Below are 23,257 nucleotides of genomic sequence, written 5' to 3'. Positions count from 1 at the left end.
TGTACCTGTAGTACTACTGTCTCCTCTGTGCTGGGGCCTACCTCTGGTGCTGTGCTGTAATATTATATATTATATGAATAATTAATTATATTATATATAGTCCACTGGTGCTGCCTGCACTGAATCTGCCAGTATTATTTAGTTACTCAGTCCTCTGTTGCCACTGGCAGTGCTACTGCCTACCTAGTGTACCTACCTAGTACATACTAGTCTGCTATATCTAATTTAATTAAAAAATAATACTTGTGCTGTGTGGGACTGTAAAAAATAATTCCATGCTGCTGGTGCACTGACGTGTGCCACTGAGTGCCACTGCCAAGCAATAAGTAATAATAAAATGAATTATTATAAATTCTGCTGGTGCACATACTAGTATTGCTGACGTATCTACCTGTCTTGTGCCTAGTACTGTCTTATCTACCTGTCTTTTGCCTAGTACTGCCGTATCTACCTGTCTGGTGCCTAGTACTCCCGTATCTACTGCTGCAGTGCCACTCTTACATGAGCCATGTGTTTGTGCCGCACACTTGTGTGGCTTAGCATAGTTATCCAGCTACCTCGGTGCAACCTTTTGGGTTCCATATTGGGAAATGCAATGGTAATGGTTTTATTTGAGAGAATTGGAGCCAGGGAGCGATTGGCAGTCTGGTCACAGTGGCAGCATATGATTTTGTTTGGGTTCTTATCTCCATCCTGTCAGAAAACAGACATAGTCTGACATTCTGTAGATAGTCTATTAGCTGTTGGAAAGTGGCTAAAGATGACCTGTCACTCTTTAGATAAACAGTTTTGCATACTCGCCATAATGTTGTTTGTACTATGTAAATGAGAAAAACAAAATCAGAGTGTGCGTCCTCTCTGTGCACTCTCCTGGGTGCAGAGAAATACTCTGATTTTTTTTTCTCATGTACTTACATAGCTCAGAAAACACTGTGTCACACTGAGTTATCTAAAGAGTGACAGGTCCTCCTTAATAGATGTCTGGTGTCGGTTTTGTTCAGCGGCTGTCACAGGGCCAAAGCCAAAGCTGACATTGCTCTAGGCGTTCTGAAAAAATCTATCCTAAATAAGTAATTGTACTCCCCAGATGGCCCTGCACTTCTAGAACTCCAATATCCACCATGCTTTTATTTATTAGGAAAATTATGTAATTAGCAAAGGTTTAAAATAAAAAAAATCTATCTATCTATCTATCTATCTATCTATCTATCTATCTATCTATCTATCTATCTATCTAGATACCCCACAACAGTACAGCACTCCAACTTTGCTGAAGACCAAGGGGTTTATTCTGGTTCACTCGCAGGCAAATTTACTCTCAGATGGACAAAACCATGCTGCACTGCAGGTGGGCAGATTTAACATGTTTAGAGAGAGAGTTAGATTTGGGTGAGCGATTTTGTTTCTGTTCAGGGTAAATACTGGCTGCTTTCTTCTTTGGGAACCACTGCCCTAGAAGATAAACACGCAGAAAAAAATATTAACCCCTTGGGTGGTGGGTTTTTCTGGGGCAGGACATACCCATAAGGGCAGGTTTTTCCTGCCCCAGAAATACCCACCGCAGACGAGGCAGACCACTCCCCCCCTCCCCATCCCTCCTGTCGCTCACCTCTGCTCCAGCAATCGTACGCCGGAGTTCCCCATTTACAGCAGTGACCAGGCAGCAGACTCGTGGATGTTCGGGGCAGCTTAGGGGGACTCGGCCGAGAAAACTTTCCTGAGAAGGGAATGATGGCAGGGGCAGCGACAGGAGAGCTCTGGCGTATGATCGCCAGAGTGGAGGGTCAGGGGGGAGCAACAGGAGGGAGGAGCAACAGGAAGGGAGGGGGAAGCGACCACTGGGGGGGGGGGGGGGTTCCCCAAGAGGTGATGCGCAGCTGAGCCCGGTAAATTTTCGGCCATACCACTCAAAAAGTTAGTATACAATTCCACTTGTTTTAATCTTTTATTCTGATTCCTTTTTAAATTCTATTTAAATGTAGTCCCTACACATTTTAAATTCGTGTGATTCTGTAGTTGACAAGAACTAAGCTTTGTCTTTGTAAAAAGTCTCCTAGTTGAATTACTCTCTCGTGTCACCTGGATTCCGTGTTTATTACAATCTTCTTTTGAAATGTGATTTTCTTTTTTTCCATCATATTTATTTTCTAACATGAAAAGTTCTGCCAGAAGCAGGAAAAATGAAAAGAATAATCTGATGGCAACAATAGGAAAATGACAGAAGACCACCAAATCCTGTTTCTTGTGTAGTAAATTTTTTACATTTTATACCACACCGTTACACATACAGAGTACCTTTGCACATTACAGAAGCACATTTTAGCAAGTTGCATCATTCTGCACAAAGCAGTATGGGTGTGAGTCATGCAAAGAAAAGATGTAGCAATTTAGATTTAAAATATTAGCTAATAAACAAGTTTAACAAATCTTCACAACACTTCCCATTGTTCTGGGAGCTTAACTAAATAATAAATGTTGTTAGCATAAATTAGTTCTGCCTCGGCATGTTGTGAAAATGAATCTTATTATTGTCTTGTTGAGTTGTTTGAGAAAGGAAGGAAGACAGCGTTGATTGATTTTTTTCTTTGGTATCATTATATATTTGGCAGAGCTTGGCATTGAGCCTATGTGGACATTTTGACACATCCCAAATGGGAGAATGAGGATTAGCATAACAAATATATTCAAAGGGGTAAAAAATTTAGTTTAAATGTTTTTTTTCTTAAAATGCTTCTTTTTGTAATATTTTTTTCTCTCGAAAAACAAGGCAAAAGCTTCTTCTAACTTTATCTATCTGTTATCGCACAATTTTATTGTATTACTGTTTTTGTTCCCATAAAGTGTTAAGATTTTGGGCGGTATTCAATGCCCTTGGCGAGCGGCGGCGGGGAGGGGGGGGGGGGTTTGTACTGCAAGGATGTTTTTTTTTTTAGCGAGGTAAAGCCATCCAGCCCCCTCTCCGGCCGCTCGCTGTATTCAATGTTCCGGTGACATTCTCGCCGTCCTCTGATTACCTGAAACAGCGAGGTTCACCACAAAAGCAGGGAGTGTGCTGCATACAGCGGCGAGCATCTCCATTTTGACAGCCATACTCGCTGTTCCCACCTCGCCTCAGAAAGCAGGGGAGGTGGAAACAGCGAGTGAGGGGGAGCGTTGAAAAAGCTGCTCACCATATAGCTCGCTGTCAGCCATTCGCCTCCCCCACATTGAATATACCTAATAATGATAATAATAATAACAATAATAATAAATAGTAACAGTATATCTTTTAATGGGCAGTATTCAATGAAAATAATTTGCCGTGCATGGCGAGAGATTTTTTCTCTCGCCATGCACTCGCCCTGTTCCGGAGGGCTCGCTGCCACTCCTGCTCCCTCTATTCAATGTGGTTAAGACTCGCCGCCACTCGCGGCGAGTCTTAACCCCTGCAGCGGACGAGCGTCCGCGGCAGGGAGCTGGCAGGGAGCCGTGGGATGGTGGCAGCCAGGGAGATTAAAGTCTCCCTGGCTGCCCCAGAACATATGTGGAGGGGAGGTGGGCTCCCCGGGACCCAGGCAGCACAAGCTGTCCCCCCTATAGCCAGCAGGGGACCCAGTATTCACTGCACCCGATCGTGCATATGTAATGATCGGATGCAGTGAATATATGAATATCTAATGAGCGGCTCGAGAGCTCCGGCCCCCTGCTGGCTGCTCTGTGTAAAAAAAAAATTATAATATTTTTTTTTTTTATTAAATATATATTCATGTTCTATAAGCACATGAATAAAAACTAACATGCCCCTTCACAGAAAAAAAAATCCTGATTTTTTTACACCAAAATAAAAAAAAAAAACCTTTTAGTTTAAAAGTTCACATTCCAGCTCTCCATGAAAAGATGGAGAATTGCTACACGGAGAGAGACGGCGAAAATCACTTAGAAAGACGGCGAATATTTCACATTGAATAGGGTTGCTCGCTTTTGGAGAGCAAAATGCCCCGTCCAAGGCGAAAAAAGCACAAATTCGCCATAAAACAGGGCGAATTTTTCTCATTGAATACTGCCCAATCTCTTAACAATTGGCTCTTAAACAATCTTGCATTTCTATTTAATTATTTTATTACCATAAAAAAGGGAGATTTCAAGCGCTACCTCTCTAGGGTATTGTCCCACTGATATCGACATGGCAACCGAAGAAAGTTAGTTACAAAAGTCTCCGTAATAAATAACACACTCTCCTTCACATTCAAAAAATCCTCTTCTTAATGTCAACATAAACAAACTCCTTTAAAACAATGGATCCTTATTTTTCTAAAATCACTTTACTGTAGTGTTCCTTTATTCATCCAACAAAAATGACAAAAGGGAACACACTAGAGTAAAATCATACAGGTCTTTTTATAAAAACAATTAAAAGGGCCTTGTACCATGAATGACAAATTCTGAAAGGTGGAACAACAAAGATATACAGGAAGCAGCGCTATGGTGAAGGGAAAGTACACGTGCAAGATGATAAATAGAAAAAATTACAATTGTATTAAAAAACACACAACAATTGTTATGTCTAATTTAAAAGTAAAGATAAAAATTGAAAAGGGAGAGTTCCTTAGAACATGCATATTGATGTCCCTTTAAGCAGATATTTCTGTGGCAATGGTTATTTGACGTCCCTTTTGAAAAGTTATTAGGCAGTGCTGATGGGCAATATTATTTGAATAATGTTCTCACCACTTGTGGGGGTGTTTCCCAAACTTGGGTCCTGGTGTCCTCACTATTTTGCGGTTGAGCTCAGATAGTAGGTTGCCGCTGGAGGAAGATCTCAGGCCTTGTGATACTTTCCTATTGGTGGTATTCCTTGGGTGGTATTAAATGGTTGAGATGACACATAAACGTCCTGCCAATCGAGATGGTGAAGGGGTGCCACAGGTGGTTCTGCTGTATGGGTGGGGATTTAGTGCACCAACGCTTTCATAAATATTCAGCTTTTTCAAGGTGATCACCTTGAAAAAGCTGAATATTTATCAGCGAAACGTGTTGGTGTACTTCAATAGGTATTATTCAAGGTATTGTGGAAGGTTGAATCAGATGATGTAAGCCAGCTATGACTTGGAGATAAATGGCATGATCTGGCAGAAGCAAGGGGCAGAATGATGATACTCTTGTAATATGTTTCTAAGCATTGCCACTAATATTGTCTTTTTATTTAATAAAGGCCATTAAAAGGGTGTATGTACAGTATATTAGATGATAGGATGCTCTTTGTATTAAATGGTGTCTACTAGGATGGTCTCTGTATTGTATGAATGTCTGGGTTATCCTAATTTATGTAATCTATTGCTGTCACTAGTATGCTCTCTGTAATGCATGGTAGTCAATGGGATGGACTATGTTATGTATGTTGGTTTCTGCTGGGATACATTCTGTAATGTATGGTAGTCATTAAAGTGCTCTCTGTAATGTATGAAGGTCTGGGTTATCCTGTGTAATCTATTGCAGTCACTAGGATGCTCTATGTGTTGTACGGTAGTCACTAGGATGCTCTATGTGTTGTATGGTAGTCACTAGGATGCTCTATGTGTTGTACGGTAGTCACTAGGATGCTCTATGTGTTGTACGGTAGTCACTAGGATGCTCTATGTGTTGTATGGTAGTCACTAAGATAAACTATGTTACATATGTTGGTCTCTGCTGGGATGTTTTCTGTAATGTATGGTGGTCAGTAAAGTGCTATATGTATTGTATAGTCACTAGAAAGCTCTAGATTTAGGCAAATGTTGATTTTTTTTTTAAACAATGCTAGGCAAAATAAATCTTAGCCCTGTCTACAGCTGAATTGGTACTGCCCTAAAGAGGCCATATTTAGATTTCTTTCCAGAGGCATTTTTAGATCCCAGTCTGCCCTTGACACATCAGATAACAAGACCATTCTGGTGGCTTAAATGATATATTCAATTGCAGAACTATTCCCCAAATTCATGAGGCATCTATTACTGTACATCTAATAATTGTGTGCTATAAAAAAAATATAGTTTTAAAGCAGTTTTTGCCTTTTTCTCTCTTTTTCTGAATAAGGCCTTAGAGTATATGACAAAGGGAAACAATACATAAGTTTAAGTCTTTTACTGCTGTACACTATTAATAGAAATTTACATTTCAAACACCAACAAGTTGACAGAACTCTACTGATATTGATGAAACTATAAATCTGAATGAGGGTCATTGTAAAAACTCACCCTGAATCATCTCGCTATGCCAGCTGTCTGTCAGGTGTTATGTTGTTTTGTTATAAGAATCTAAAACTATAGAACATTTCCAAGCTGTTGACCTTTACATTCAATGTACTCAACGGTAGTTTGATTATCAAGAAGATGTTTTTTAGTCTGTTATATTACCCAGAGGGCAAACTATGAATAATTATACTATCTGAATACCTTTAGCTGCAGGAATCTCATCTTTTTACTGCACATAGTTATGCCTTTTACTTTTTAATAGGAGATTGAGAATAACAGATTTCAAATAACAGTATAATATTTTGAAGAGTGATAAAATAATAATTAACGGTACTCTTTACCTAGAAGGGCGCCCACGATTTTGATCTTGGGCATCGCAAGGTAAAAAATCGGGTCGGTCGCATCGCATGCGACCAAACAATCGCATGCGATGCGACCAACGCGATTACCGCGATTTCCCATAGGGAACAATGTTAAATGTCCCAATTGACCCGATTTTCCATAGGGAACAATGTTAAATGGCCCACAGAGGCCAAATAGGCACCCTGAAGTGTGAAATGGTCCCCCCAATTGTTAACGCCACCCCACGATCAACGTCAACCCGAAGCGTGGCGAGGGGCGGCGGTACGCGTCCTACGACCTTTTCATACCCCCACTATCCACGTCGGCGTGGAGTTGAGAATAGAAAGTGTGGCGAGCGCAGCGAGCCACCGAGCCCGAAGCGTGGCGAGCGCAGCGAGCCCCGCGAGGGGACGCGGACACCTGTGAAGCCCGTGAGGGGACGCGTATACCTGTGACGTGGACACCTGTGAAGCCCGCGAGGGGACGCGTATACCTGTTAAATACCATATTTAATCCAGGATAGATCAGTAATATAGATACCAGCAGGGCAGCTGAGAGGTATGCCGGGCCCAGGTAAAATTTTGGGGGCATGGCCTAATCACTGAAAATGTTAAGAGGGGTGTGAAAAAAACACTCTGAAGTCGAGGGGGGGGGAATGTTATTGTCGCCACCCCCCCCCCCCTCAGCAACAGCAGCAACAGCAGCACACACCTACAGCATGTGCTGTGCTGACAGCAGCCTCAGCATGACCTCTCATGCTGACAGTGAGAAGCTCATGCTCAGTGTAGAGGTGTGTGCTGCTGCTGCCTGGGACGGACAGAGGGGGAAGGGGGTAGAGGGTCGGACCAGAGCCCCCACTGGGTCCCTCTAGCAAGCCTGGGCCTGGGTAATTAGTACCCGCTCCCCCCACTCTCAGCAGCCCTGGATACCAGGCAATGTGGTTTCACAGTGTTAGTAGTACATTCTTGTCAAGGTAAGTTGTCAACGGACTAAATACCGATTGACATAATGCATACAACCAAATGCTGATGGCCAAAATACAGGCATGTACAGAATACCGACAATCAAAATACAGATAACATCAAAACACAGACAGGTACCAAACACAGATGATCCAGAATGCTGACAAACAAATCGTTGACACAAATAATACGGAAAAGTTTTTCATGATTTTTCACAAAAATGGACTTGTTCATTCTTTACCATACCAGTGGGCCTATATGAAGAATATAAAAGCACAGTGAGGTACACTTACATGCTGTCCCTTTTGACATGACAAATGTGTCGGCATTTAAAGATGTCTGACATTATGATCATGCCGGTATATTGTGTGTCAGCACTTTAACTGTTGGTATTATGCATGTGTTGGGATATTGACCATCGGTATTTACACCCTGCCGGTACAACAGTGTCGGCCAAGTTATTGTCGGTATTTAATTGCTGGTAAATTATACTTAACCCTTAGTTACAGTACCCAATTTGTACACAATTTAGTACTTTAGGTACTATATTGTGTCATTCTTTCTGTGTCTGATCTGTATTATTAAGATTTGGTTGGCTACCATACATGCATTTGTTTTGATTTCAACTTCTTTCGACTTCTTTATACATATGATTCAGGATTTATATATGAAACAATCCTTCAATAAATCACTGTCAGATCTCTCCGGCAATTAGTAACGGGAGTAACTGTGTAGAAATAGTCAAAATACAGCATTTGCATCAAAGGATGTTAATGTCCTTTATGGAAGAATATAAAACCAGCGATGTGCGGGTTCGGTTTTACTCGGATTTACCCAGTTCTAAAATTCGAATCTTATTGGCTATCGGCATACACATGTTTTGAATAGCCAAAAAGATCCAGATTGGAGATCCAAATGAAACCCAACTGTTGCAAAGCAATGAGTTATGTTGGCATCAATGAGATGTTTGTTGATGTATTCTAAAGTGTACTAGAAAATTGTAGAATATGGTTGTTATGGTCAACCCCTTATTTCTTTGCGAGATTTTTCATAAATGTGTAGTTTACAGCATTGGTGCTTTTTCAAGGGCTGCCAGGGACAGTGATGGACTCAGGTACAGGTTACCCGAGCCATGCGAATGGATGTTTATGCAAAACATCCATTCGCAGCTGTTTGGGCGAAGCTGCACTTTGAGGGGGCGGCGGGGGGGGAGGTTATCGTTCGCTGGGCGGGGTTTGGTGGACTCGCAAGGCTGCGAATTTGCAGCCTTGCGAATCAACCTGAATAACCCCCATAGGCTCCTATTCATTAGTCCAGCTGGTCAGAGGACCTTACTTAGGGGTAGATGTATGATAAGGGAGCAGAAGTGAGCCAGAGGAGAAGTGTCCATGGCAACCTATCAGCACTGAAGTAACATCTATAATTTGCATAATGTAAAAAAATACAGAGCATCTGACTGGTTGCCATGGGCCACTTCTCCTCTGGCTCACTTCTCCCTATCACTGCTTCATACATCTACCCCAGAGTCACCAGCACCACCTCCTTGATTGTCTTCTACATAATGGGCCTGATTCTGGTTCACTTGCAAAAGCAAATTCTCTCTTTAATGGATAAAACAATGTGCACTACAGGGGGGAGGGGCAGATGTAACATGTGCAGAGAGAGTTAGATTTGGGTGTTATTTAGATTATGTGCAGAGTAAATACTGGCTGCGTTGGTTTTACATTGCTATATATAAATCAGTTTGAAGTACAAACCCCACCCAAATCTAACTCTCTCTGCAAATGTTCCATCGGCCCCATCTGCAGTGCACATGGTTTTGTCCATTAAAGAGAGAATTTGCTTTTGCAAATGAACCAGAACCTTGTTCTGCACTGACGACCCACCCAGCAACAACAACAACAACAACAACAAATAATAATAATAATAATAATAATAATAATAATAATAATAATACAACAATACTAATAGAGAATGTGATAAAAAACAGTGAAGTAAAGTTTGTGAAGCAGAATAATTTCCAGAACCTCTTTTTTTCCACTCAAATGCTGTCTAGTCTGATCCTTAACTGAATACTTCTTTAAACCAATTTACATAGTAGGGTTCCCATTTTGCATGAGAAGTATCCATATTACCCTTGGCATTGTTCGGATGCGCTGATACATTACCATGTTCTTTTCACCAGCATATTAAAATTGATTAGATTCCATTAGAATTATTTTTCGTATGAGGTTCAAAAGGGGATTTTTCATTTCAAGTTTTCATAATATCAAACTATTCTTTGAGCAGGAATGGATAGACGGTGCTATTTGGATTTTCAATTCTGTGGAGACAGCACTCAAAGCTGATTTAGAGATACATTCATGACCTCTTATATAGTCTAATCATAATTATCCGACTGAATGTGTATTATTGCTTTTGTTCATTCTGTTATGTTGTGTCTTCAGTTCAGACTTTTAATATCATACCTTTCGTTCTGAAAGTGCCATAAACATCTCAGAAATGTGTTATCTGATGAAGAAAATGACTGTAAAACGCACTGATGTTTTACATAATGGATCGGAGAATATTCAGCATCAAAAATTGTTGTTTAAAAAAAAAATCTATCCTAGGAGCTTGGGATCCATGAGAATCATTGAGAGTCACGGCGCATCTCCCAACTCTCCTAACCTCTGCTTGTTTTGTCTTTAGAGCTGTAACCATTCAGACTGCATTGTCCCAATCTGCACGGCTACTGGGAGGTATTACCCAATTAATGGGTACCTTAAATACCTGCAGTGAACAGGACCTCTTAGAGGAACAAGAACATATGAAGAGCAACCTGATGTTGTTCAATGCTAGGTACACCCACTGGAGCGAATGCACCACCCCTACATGTCTTCTCGTACATCGTGACAGACCTCCACATTGCAAACCACTCTTATATAATGTTGGGCGCTATAGCATGGCAGTCATAAAAATATTGAAATGTTGTTTATTGGGTAAGCAAGAAGGAGGCCACAGGAAAGAAGAATCTGATTCTAGTTAGCAAAAACTTTAACTGAAATGCTGGACAAATCGAGTTACAGTATAAATGGTGATCTGGATCTTTCCAGATTTTCTTTCCATTCAGTTCAGTTCAGCACTGGGATAAACTAAAAAGGCAGAGGTTCTTGCAGATTTGTGGAAGGATGTAAGACACCCGAGTTGGCCAGTGGTGCGGGTTCCCGGACGTACATGGATGTTTTTTTTAAACTTCCAATCATTTAAAAGGGAAAAAACATGCCTTGGAAATTATTGCCGCATTAAAAAAAAATTGTCTGGGAGCCCGCACCATCAGCCACATCAGCAGTCATTACATCCGCCCCTGGACTTACAGTAAATGCATGTGTGGTAAATTACCGTACACATCTTAACCGTGACATATTTAGCACTGGGTTGAGTTATGAACCCAACTTCTGAAATCAAGAGAGCCCCCCCCCCCCCACCCCAGGTACATTTTGCAAGGCAGGCTGGGTTGGACGCATGTTGCATTTGTAGCAGCTCAATATATGTAACAAAAATGCAAAGGGATATAGGAAGTTGGAGCATGTTTGATGGCTGTGATTCGTCTTGTATCAAATTCTGCAGAGGCACCAGGAAGACGAAGATGTATACATATGTCAACAAAGCATTTACCTTTCTGTAGATAGTTCAATTTGGAGTGGGGATTTGCTAAGTGTTCTAAAGATCTTGAATGGAAATCAAAATATGTATGCTAAAAATCAGAACCCTTCAGTCCTGTTGGAAAAAGTGCGCTACTGTATATAAATAAAAATGACTTACCAAGCCTAACAGACTTCCCTACGGTGGTGAATCAGGGACATTGAAAGTAAAGAATAATGAGAACTTGACAAAATATGAATTGCACTTAATTTTGCGAAACTGTTTTCAAACCTAACGTTTTATTTCTAAGTAAAAGGTGAGATGTACTGGATCAAGCCTTGTAAGGAGTGAAGAAGTAGAAGAGTTTGATGATGGCATCCAATTAGTTTCTGCCTATCGTTGTAAGAGATGTTCTTAAATACTGATTGCTTGTGTGGGTCCTTTCCCACACTTTAGAAGGGTTGCCAATATGCAATTTGAATTGTGTAGTCAGAAAATAGTCTGTCCTACTGAAGCAAACCCTTAACAGTGTTTTTCTATCCTTGTGATCAGTTGACCTATCAATAAAATTGACTACTTACACTGAATATATCCTCTGGTGGTTATTTGGATGACCATTTTTTTTTTGGTGCTAGAAGTGGGATGCGGATCTTAAGGTCAGAAAGGGACAATGATCAGTTAACACCTTAAAAATACCTAACTTTGAAGTAAGAGAATCTATGTACAGGACAATGTAAAGTGTTGTACAGATAGAGCCGCTGTCATTCAGACAGGGGATGGCGGAATATTCACCAGCCGCCATCCCCGGCCAGTCGCCAAAAGGGGACGCGTGCGCAACGGAGCTCCCAGCCAGTTCCCACCATGCCGCTGCCAGTCCCACCTCCCTGCTCCCCCCCTAACCCTGCCCATCTCCCTGAAGCGGAGACGGGCAGGGATCGCGTCCCCCGCCAAAACAAAACTGGGATGCGCGTGCGTGTGGGGCGCTCGCACGTTCCAGTCAGACGGAGCGCCAGCGCAGGCGGTCTGGCGAGCCCTTGAGCTGAGAGAAAGGACCTCCATCTTTATGTGCAAATCACCACAGGACTCTAAAAAGCTGCAGATGACTTTACTAGCGGCATACACGCTGATCCAAAGATACAGAGGCACTTCCTGAATAACACGTGGCAGAGAAGCTATTTCCTGCCCCCTACATTAAAGCAATACAGCAGAAGTATAGTCAGAAGTTGCCCAAACCAACCAATCAACTTCTATTTATCATCTAGCAAAGTCTTTGAAATGAAAATTAAAGTTGATTGGTTGCATTGGTCAAATTTATCTCTCTCTCTCTCTAAGGATTAATATAGCCCATCTTTTAGATTTTAGTGTAGGATTAATAAAGAAGTGATTGAAAGATGATCTTACATAGTCATTTCTGTCTTACTAGAACACTCAACGACTTCAGCAAAGGACAACCATTGCTGTACCTGTTGATTTGAATCCAGTACACACGTTTGTGTCAGAGATGCTTTATGAGAGGAGGTTGCCCCGCCTCTCTGGTGGTGCCATAGACACTGGAATTGTAACAGAGTCTACTGCGCATGTACAGGTCTCCATGAACATGGTGCCTGTGCTGCATTCCCGAGGACACCTTTCGCAGTCACGAAACACTGGAAAATGGCCGTGACAGCCATTTTCCCCATGATTTTTGCAGGTGTGCTGCAAGACTAATTTAGATGTAAGTATAATTAAATGGGTGCAGGGCCTGCTGTGTGAGGACCAGGGCCCATGTGCACCGCACAACTTGCACCCATTTTAGATGTGAAAGTGGTTTGTGGTGGTTCTGTCAGGTTCCTCACTGTGCTATTTCTTTTAGTGGTTCTTATATTTTTACTATATTTTACTCTTGATCTTGCCTATTATCTGGCGATCTGTTTACCAGAAGGACTGTACACAGGCCACCCCATAAGGTTAGAGGAGAAGAAGTTTTTCACCCAGCATAGAAGGGTTTCTTTACAGTAAGGGCAGTTAAGATATGTAATACTATGCCAGGGAAGGTTGTGATGGCAGATTCAATTGAACCTGTACTTTTAAAAATGGGTTTGACAATTTTTCTTACAGAAAAATGTATCCAGGGTTATAATAATAATTAATTATAATGTACTAGAGTGGACTCAGTTTGGACAGCCACGTAGAGTCATCCGGGAATCTGGTTCATCCGGGTCATTTAAACTGCAGGAGATCAGTTATAGGTTGAAGTTGAACTAATGTATTTTTTCAACCTCACAAATATATATGCTGCATTTGTAGCTACAATACTGACCTTGAATTCAGTTAAGTTACTTTATATAAAATAGACACCCTCTAGCGCCTACTTGCTTCGGAGGCCATGACTGAACACTGATCCCAATATCCCAATGTCTAGCGACATAATAATAAAAGCAAGGGTGTTATAGAAATAAAGTTGTAGGGTAGACTTGAAGAGCCATGCCATTATAACTAGACTAGATCATAGTGCAGTAGACTCATTCTGAAAAGCTTCAGAAAATAAACACAGGTGCATTTGTGAAATCTCTTGGCAAAGTCTTCTAGACCGTAGATCACCTGGAAGAACACAGTGCCGTACGTTGTTGATGGTTTTAGACAAGATGAGATGAGTCAGAAGGTCACAAATGAAATGTCAAAGTGTTGGAACCTAGAAACACTCTGCCTTGATAAGTGGTAAGAACGGGTTTGGTATGGCGGTCCGACAAGGGGGTACCGAAGATTAGTATCCCGACATCGGAATCCCAACTGCCCACAAGGGGAATAGCCCCTGTCAGTTGGGATCCCCCTGTCGGAGCACCGACAGTCAAGATTCTGATACCGGGATAATGACCGTTGGGTTCCCCCCCTATCGGGCAGTCATCCGGCACCCGATTATAATGACTTCTATCACAAATGAGAATTGTCTGTTTTTATTTTCTTTCCAGAGTTATATAGCTTACCATCATTTTCTATATCAAAAAAGCATATGTTTCTATTAAATACCATATTTACGGTTCTGTAAGTATGAGATGCTATTTGTGATCAGGCTAATTTTGTTGGCCGTTGTTTGATATAAAACATGCTTCTTACATACACGTACATTTGTGTGACTATAAAAACATTAACACCATATTTGTCTGAATTCATGAAACGCTAATTAGAGTTTCTCCAGATTACGGGAGGGCCTGGCAGGAGTGTGTATGTTAACTTGTAATTGCGCAAGCGATGCAGGGAGAAAGCACCGAACAAATGTCATCTTTAGGACTCAAGAAGCATGTAAAAGTGAACAGCTGGTGATCATTTGCCTGCATGCTCCTACAGTAACGCTTGTAGCTGGAGGCACAAGTAATATTTTAAGCCACTGTCACAAAAATGGTTGTTGAGCCAACATTCTGATATACTTGGATGCGAAAAGAAAAATCTCTTTAACATCTTCACTTCTGAAGATCCCTCATACAGACAAGTAATGATAACTAGTTGAATTTGCTCAGTTAAGGCCGGATTCAGAGTTGGGTACAATTTCCATGTCAGATGCAGTGGCACCTAGATTCAGATGCATCTAGGCGCCACAGATGCAATTGAAATCCACGGTATCGGAAATGTCTCTGTGCACTTTGAGGTGACACTGATGGATCAATGTGATGCATGGGTATAAACCCCCTTATGAGCATGTGATAGGGTGGTGTTGAACTTAGATGAATAATCGCTCACATTTAGAGGACATACCCTGATGGAGAATTGGTGCCTTACAGAGGCCTGGAGCAAGTTTTGATGGTGCGACGGAGGGTAGTGTCTAAAGAAGCAGCAAGTGGTTTTTGAGCATCTACAGGTACTCAGGGGAAATTTACTAAGATCAAGTAGGTACGAATGGTTGTATTTGTACCCATTCAATGTGAAATACCGTTATATTTCACACATTGTATCATTTACTAAGGCTGAAATGTATACAATTTGTATTTTTCCGTTCGTATTTTCCAGTAGTTCCAAAAAAATACGAACAAATACACCATCGATAGGATACGTTCATAAATAACCATTAATTTACATGGTACTAAAAACAAGGGGCCCCCAAGGTATAAAATGAAATATATGTGTGTGTGTGTGTGTGCAAACAAAATCACACGCACCCAGGAACCCCAGCGAATATGTAATCCTGGTGACACAGCTAGTAAGAGCGACAATCCAGAGTGGGGGTTTCTGGGTGCCGCCTGATCTTACATTCCTATAGGAAAGGTATCTGAATATATGCATGTATGTAATATATAGAGAACAATGAGAGGCAGCACTCAGCGACATCTTTTAAAGTGCAAAAAATGCTATTTTATTGTCAATGTTTCGGGGTTGTGTGCCCCTTTCTCAAGCCTTACAACAAGGGAATAAACATCAAAAACAAACCAAAAAAATACCTGCAAAACAACAGTTCTTCTCCTCCTCCTCCCGTCCTTCACGCCCAGCACACTGGCATATGGGAAAGGTATCTGGATATTTGTATGTATGTAATATATAGAGAACTATGTATATAGTTCCACAAGGTCTAACACTCAAATGAAGGGTACTGTATATAACTTATGGGTTGCCTTCACAAGGAAGAACAGGCATGTGGCACTCCACAAATAATGACAAGTGTCAGCTTAATATCAATTTATGCATGTATCATCATCATCTTTGTCGGTACCGACCCCTGTGCTGGGTTCATATGATCCATCACTTCTCTACTTATACAGGCCTCAAATGAGAACAGAGGCTGTTCACATGCCCACAACACTCCCACAATTAGGAGCAAACCATCTGCTCCTGTGTCCTGGAGCAAACATCTGCTCTTGTGTCCTGGAGCAAACCATCTGTTCTTCTGTCCTGGAGCAAACCATTTGCTCTTGTGTCCTGGAGCAAACCATCTGCTCCTGTGTCCTGGAGCAAACCATCTGTTCTTTTGTCCTGGAGGAAACCATCTGTTCTTCTGTCCTGGAGGAAACCATCTGCTCTTGTGTCCTGGAGCAAACCATCTGTTTTTCTGTCCTGGAGCAAACCATCTGCTCTTGAAGCACATAAGCAGTTTGCCTTTACTCTTGTGGCACATACTGTACACACATTATTATTATTATTATTGTTATTATTGTTTTATTTATAAGGCGCCACAAGTTTTTCACAGCGCCGTATAAAGGAACAGTACAGGGAGAAAAGACATGAATTAAATTGAATAAATAACAAAAATAGAGTACAGGTAAGGAGCGCCACAGTTCAGTACACATTACAGCTTAAATATAAGTAGTGAGGACTCACTCAACGTACAACTAGAGGCTTGAGGCCAATGATGTAGAGGAGTATGCGGACGAAGATGGTCACAGAGTGTTGTAGTATGGGAGAGCTGTGAGTGACATGTGAAGAGAAGAGGGCTTTGACAACAGGAGGGAAGAGAGCCCTGCTCGGAGGAGCTTACAGTCTAGTAGAAAGAGGAGACAGACGGATGACATGAGGTGCAAGCAAGTGGGAGGTGGCTTGATAGTAGGATGTAAGCAGGAAGGGGGTCGGAGAACCAGCCTCAGGACTAGTTTATGCAGCAGAACGGTAAGCTTTGATGATAATAATCTAAAGAAGCAGTGGGCTTTATGGTCCTACAGTATGTGTGCCACCCAGATGCCAATATAGACATACTTAGTGAAGGCATCAAGGGTTCCATTCAGTGGCGTAACTATAGCTGGGGAGGCGCTGAGGGACCGTGGGCGCCGGTCTGCAGGGCTATAGTTACTATTGACTGTGCCGCCCCCCCTCCCCCTGGACCCCCCACCCGCCCAAGTAAAGTTAAGCACCCCCTTACCCCTCCGTGTGCCGCCACTGCATTCCAGGTCCAACAGTTTTTTAGTAATGTTAGAGCAGGCAGCGGCCTCCTCTAGCATTCTTAAAAACTGTCTGCTATTAGGGGGCAGCCATTTTGTGGTGTCATTTTTCATTAGAACTGCAGGAGACGGAGCCAGGAGGATATCTGCGCTGCGGGACATGGAATGCGTCCGCGGCATGCAGAGGGGTAAGGGGGGTGCTTAATTTTACTTGGGCGGTGGGTGGGGGGCTAGGGGGAGGGGGCGGCACTGTCAATATCAGCGGGTAGGGGGCACAACAAAGTTTGTTACGCCACTGGTTCCATTGTAAATGATGGAACTCATAACAAATTGTGCAAATCTGGGGATGCAGACAAAATATCAACACTAAAAAATGTACACAGTTATAATGTCCATGGATGTCAACAGATAGGATGTCAACATGGTTGATGTTGTATGGTGACATTGAACTTGTTGATATCAGCATCTAAAATGTTAACATTCAGCAGAATGCCACCATTTGGGTTAGGTTGCATGAGCAGAGGGGATGGTTTGAGTAAGCCTGTGATATGGGAGGGAAGGGTTTGGGTAAGCCTGTGAGATGGGAGGGGAGGGTTTGGGTAAGCCTGTGAGATGGGAGAGGAGGGTTTGGGTATGCCTGTGAGATGGGAGGGGAGGGTTTGGGTATGCCTGTGAGATGGGAGGGGAGGGTTTGGGTATGCCTGTGAGATGGGAGGGGAGGGTTTGGGTAAGCCTGTAGTGTTAGGCACTAGGTGGTGGTAGGGTTTGTGGGCTAGGGTAAGTGAAATGGTAGGCACTTTGTTGAGGTGAGGGTTTGGGTTGGAACCAGGGTTAGTGAATGACAATTGGAATTTACCACCATGTGACCACCATCCTCAGTAGACACCGCCAGAGCCGTCGAATATCCAATTGCACGCACTGCTCTGCGACATACTCTTGTCAACATTCCAATTATGATGACATTTCATCTGTGTTTACATGTTTGCACGTCAACATTAAGACCTCTCAACAAAATGTACAGATCCCTTCTGACTAAGGCCTTTATTTAGATTGGTATTCAAAGCAAATTTTATTTGCAGATGGACAAAACCATGCTGCACTGCAGGTGGGGCAGATGTAACATGTTCAGAGAGAGTTAGATTTGGGTGAGTTATTTTGTTTCTGTGCGGGGTAAATACCGGCTGATTTATTTTTACACTACAATATAGATATCAGATTGAGGACACACAAAAACAGGAATGGTGCCAGTCGCACTCTAGATACTACATTTAATATGTTTTTTTTCGGGGGACCCCTTTTAAGAAGTATATCAATTTTATTGGGATTCTTTAACTGATAGATTTCTGTAGGGGGTGCTACCATCGGACACAAGGCAAGACAATTTTTCAAGAGAAGGAAAGAGTGTCACTACGTGGTGCACATGAAGGAGAAATGAAGTAAAAATGAACTTTTATTGATTTTTTAATAAAATGTTGCGAAATATTGACATAAAAATTACACAAAATGACAAGGACAGTGTGGTTAAAAAGGATACTTGATCCTAGCACTGTGGTTCCCCTCCACACTGCTTCCCCACTGTATATATCAGTTTTTTGGCAGCAAACGTTACACAAAGATAGTATACTGCAGCCTTATTTGTTCCTACCCTTTCACAAATTATAGTCAGATTGGCTCCCTTGTGGAGTCTGTCAGTGTGTATATCACGGTAGTATGGCAAATAGATTGTATGGCTACAATGTAGCGAGCAGCTGTTAATAAGCAGTTAAGTATACAGTATCGGGCAATGCGTACTGCACCACAGCCCTTGGTGGGGGCAAGTGATGCGTACCCGCACAGACCACTGAGATTCTCTGAGCCGGTTGGGTGCAGCATGCGGATGGTATTTCCGGCGCTGTGTCACTCTCAGCCGCTCACGGGGAGACAGTCAGCCGTGCGTGCCTCCGGATGCTGGAAGGGGATCGGGGTTAGGTAAGTATGATACCACCGGTGCCCTGTCCGCTCCGATACCAGTAGACAGATGGTGATGGGCACCACACACACCGCCGCTCTGGTAACTCGGACCCAGTGTCAACTGGCGTCCGTGGGTAACGCTGCTAATTTAAGCTAAACATAAATCAAAATGCACCAATGGGGGAAGTCGAGCAGGAGGGTGCCCACACAGTGGTACATCGGTCTGCATACGCTTCGCAAACACGCTTCTTCAGGACCAACCTGATAGGCTGCTGGAAGCTATTCTTATACCCTGTTGATTGGTTATTCATGAGACACGTCATTGGGGGCGTGAGGATTGATGTTCCACAGCTTTATTGACACGGTATACCGGTCAAGTATTTTGTTTATTTGTAATATGTTCATTCAGTTAATTTTTACTTCATTTCTCCTTCATGTGGACCACGTAGTGACACTCTTTCCTTCTCTTGAAAAATAGATATCAGATTGAAGTACAAACCCCACCCACATCAAACTCTCTCTGCACGTTACATCTGCCCCACCAGCAGTGCACAAGGTTTTGTCCATCTGCAAACCAAATGTGCTCTGCAAACCAAATGTGCTTTGCAAACCAACCTGAATTGGGCCGTAATTAAATATTCTGCTCTGCCTCTAGATTTATATATTTCCATTTGGTGCTTGTACGCACTATTTACATACAAATATTTAATTTATTTAGGAAATGTTATTTAGCTCCCTAATACTCAGGCTTTCAAATACATATGTAGTGTTAATACATTAATACCCAGTACTGTGTTTACTTGCTCTTGAAGCACATACAGTGTAAATCCATTTAATTAATACAATCTAACACCAAAGCTTTCCTCTTGTAATCTCCCCTGCCATATATCGAAATAGTCTCCCGGGGATTAACATAACAAAATCACTTAGAATGTATCTCTCAGAATACCTTTGGCAATCCCAGTATTTCAATATTCGGAAACTGTAGTTTAATACCCTTTTCTCCCCACTTAGCATCAGTCTATTCATCTTAGAGTTAAATGCCAACAAACGATAGGAAAAACTTATTGAGGGCAATCATTGGAGACAAAATTTGTTCCCCCCCCTCCGTTCTCTGCTGTTGCAAAATTCTTTAGATTTTAGTAGCTGTGGGAGAATTTTGTGAATATTTCTTATTAATTTTATCTCTAGTGAAAGTGCAAAAGAATGAGGATTTCTAATGAGCGGAGGCTTGGAGAATAAATCAGATTTACCACCTGAAGGAGGCTCTGAGGCAACGCCAGTTTTCTCCTCGAGAACAATGGCGTTTTGTGACTAGAATACTATTATGGAAACTAAACGCGGTTTGTTTTGCTGCCTCTGTCACAATTCAATGCAGGCAATAGCCTCGCAAAACAACAACACAGAACAGCAATTATCCGAAATATTAATTTCAACTATCACTTCTTAAGAGTAATCAGAGTTCATTTGCATCTAATACATGTTGCGCGTGATATTTTCAGAAAATCTTTGCTTTTCCCCCCCGCTCGTTAGCAGGTGTACAATAGGAAGATATGGTCTTGCATATTAGAGGAGATTTGTTAATTACGAGTTCTATTCAAACAATTTCTTGCATCGAGTGAGTAGAAAATCGCTATTAATTTAGCATGAAATGCACAAAGAGCTTTGCAGCTGCAATGCCAAACCAGCATTTAAATGAAGGAACCTACCGTATATACTCGAGTATAAGTCGACCCGAATATAAGCCGAGGCACCTAATTTTACCACAAAAAACTGGGAAAACTTATTGACCCGAGTATAAGCCTAGGGTGGGAAATACAGCAGCTACTGGTATATTTCCCTGTATAAAAATACCAGGACACAACAGACTGCTCCCCTTGCATAATAGCAGGACACCACAGGCTGCTCCCCCTGCCTAATAGCAGGACACCACAGGTGGCTCCCCCTGCATAATAGCAGGACACCACAGGGGGCTCCCCCTGCAGAGGACACCACAGGCTGCTACTACTGCACAATACACCACAGGCTGCTCAGGCTGGGACACCACAGGCTGATCCCCCTGCTCACCCCTGGGACACCACAGGCTGCTCCCCCTGCCTAATAGCAGGACACCACAGGTGGCTCCCCCTGCATAATAGCAGGACACCACAGGTGGCTCCCCCTGCAGAGGACACCACAGGCTGCTCCTCCTGCACAATACATTACAGGCTGGGACACCACAGGCTGATTCCCCTGCTCACCCCTGGGACACCACAGGCTGATCCCCATGCAAGGGACACCACACACGGAGGGGGAGGGAGCAGCTGCCGCTTACCTCCTCCAGCGTCCGACTCCAGTGTGTTTGGGGTGCGCCGCTGACTGGCTCCACGGGGGGGGGTACGCGGCCGCCGCCACTGCCCTGCCGTCCACTTCGCTGCCCGGCTGCACTTTAAACATAGGCGCGGCTACGGCAACATGGCCGCCGGCCTCCTGCACTGAGGACATGTATAGTGCAGGAGGCCGGTGGCCATTTTGCCGTAGCCGCGCCTATGTTTAAAGTGCAGCAGGGCAGCGAAGTGGATGGCTGGACGCAGCAAAGAAGCCACTGACTCAAGTATAAGCCGAGTGGGGGCTTTTTCAGCTAAAAAAAGGGCTGAAAAACTCGGCTTATACTCGAGTATATACGGTACTCCTTCTGGCGTGCTCAGTGTTAATTAACCTATTTGCCCAAGTTGCTTAGAAGCATTTAGCTATGTACTTTGACAGCAATGAAAAGATAAAAAGGACAATCAAAACACATCGAGCTCATGTTGAATGGGTATAAATGAACCAATTCAATCCCATTCATGGCTGTAATTCTACCATCAGTGAATTTATAAATGGGCAAATTCGGATGAGTGGTCGTTTTAACATGAGCTCCTATGGCGGTTCGCAGCATAGGAAGCAATAGGGCAGATGTATTAAGCCTTAAAAAGAGATAAATGCAAGTGTGATAAGGAGAGATAAACGTCCAGCCAATCACCTGCTAACTGACATGTTACAGGCTGTGTTTGAAAAAAGTCAGTAAGGAGCTGATTGGCTGGACGGTTATCTCTCCTTATCACACTTGAATTTATTTCTTGTTAAGGCTTAATACATCTGCCCCAATGTTATAAAAATAACATCTCCTTCTATGATGAGAACTGGCAAATCCGCCTGACTGCAAAGTAAATTAAAGGGGATCCGTTCAATTAAAGTTTGCGGTCAGGTAGCATTGCCGGTTCCCATCATAGGAGACAATGTTATTGTCATAACATTGCTTCCTATGTTCACAACCGCCAAAGGAGCCCATGTTATTTTCATAACATTGACTCCTATGGGATGCCTATCAGGAGCTCACAGCTGATTGGCTGTGGGGAATCCCATTGACTGACATCAGTTGGATTCCCCGTCAGTTAAGTGGAGAAGCAGCATATGAAAACACACATGTTGCTCCTCGGTCCGGTGGTCATTTATTTATTTATTTTTTAAACCTTGGACTGGAGATGATCTGATTTTCACTGGAACTAGGTGAGTATTGGAACCACGGCACCGTAATGTATTCTACGTGGACAAGGGGACAAATCTAAGTGGCAACATACTGTAGGTGATTATGTGTATGTATGTATGTATGTATGTTAAGAGTGTGCATGTATGTTAATAAAATGTTACTGTTTACGGTGTGTGTTTTTATTTTAGTACTGGTTCTGCTGTGGAACTACTAGTCCCAGTGGGCCCTTTAATTCCCCGAATGCAGTTACTTGTACCTGCGTGCAAGAGAGGTTTTCCGGGACTTCTTGTTCCACAGCAGAACACAATATTATTTTGTTTTCTATTTTTAACACTTTCACTACTATCAATCTGTTACCTAATGCCCAGCCGTGCCGGGGATAGCCCTGGGTGGCCGGGGGTGTGTGTGTGTGGGGGGGGGGGGGGGGGGCCTTTATTGCAGGGGTCTCAATTTTCCCAGGGACCCTGGCCAAGGCTGACCAATCACAATGTAATGGCATGGCTATGGGAACTATCACAATAAGTGTCTTCTGGCTGCGGCATTACACTGGCGGCTGTTGGACCCGGTGCTGGTTTCAGAAATACAGGGGACCCCTACTTTTTTGTCCCCTGTATTTTTGGAACTAGGACCAGACCAAGAGCCCAGTGCTGGTTTTTGAAATACAGAGGGACCAGGACCGGTTTAAAGAGCATGGGCTGTTTATGCTCATGGAAGGGGCGTCATTTATAACAAACTTTTTATCTCTTTCTTAAGTTTACACATAAAAGCTAGCACGTGTCTGAATGATCCATGTGATGCTTTAGGGTCAATTGTATTTGGTTGCCG

Source organism: Crinia signifera, chromosome 11 (genome assembly GCF_055691185.1).
Source record: "Crinia signifera chromosome 11, ASM5569118v1, whole genome shotgun sequence".
NCBI classification, from domain to species: domain Eukaryota; kingdom Metazoa; phylum Chordata; class Amphibia; order Anura; family Myobatrachidae; genus Crinia; species Crinia signifera.
The sequence above is the reverse complement of the archived record's forward strand: the minus strand, read 5'-3'. Positions refer to the sequence as shown.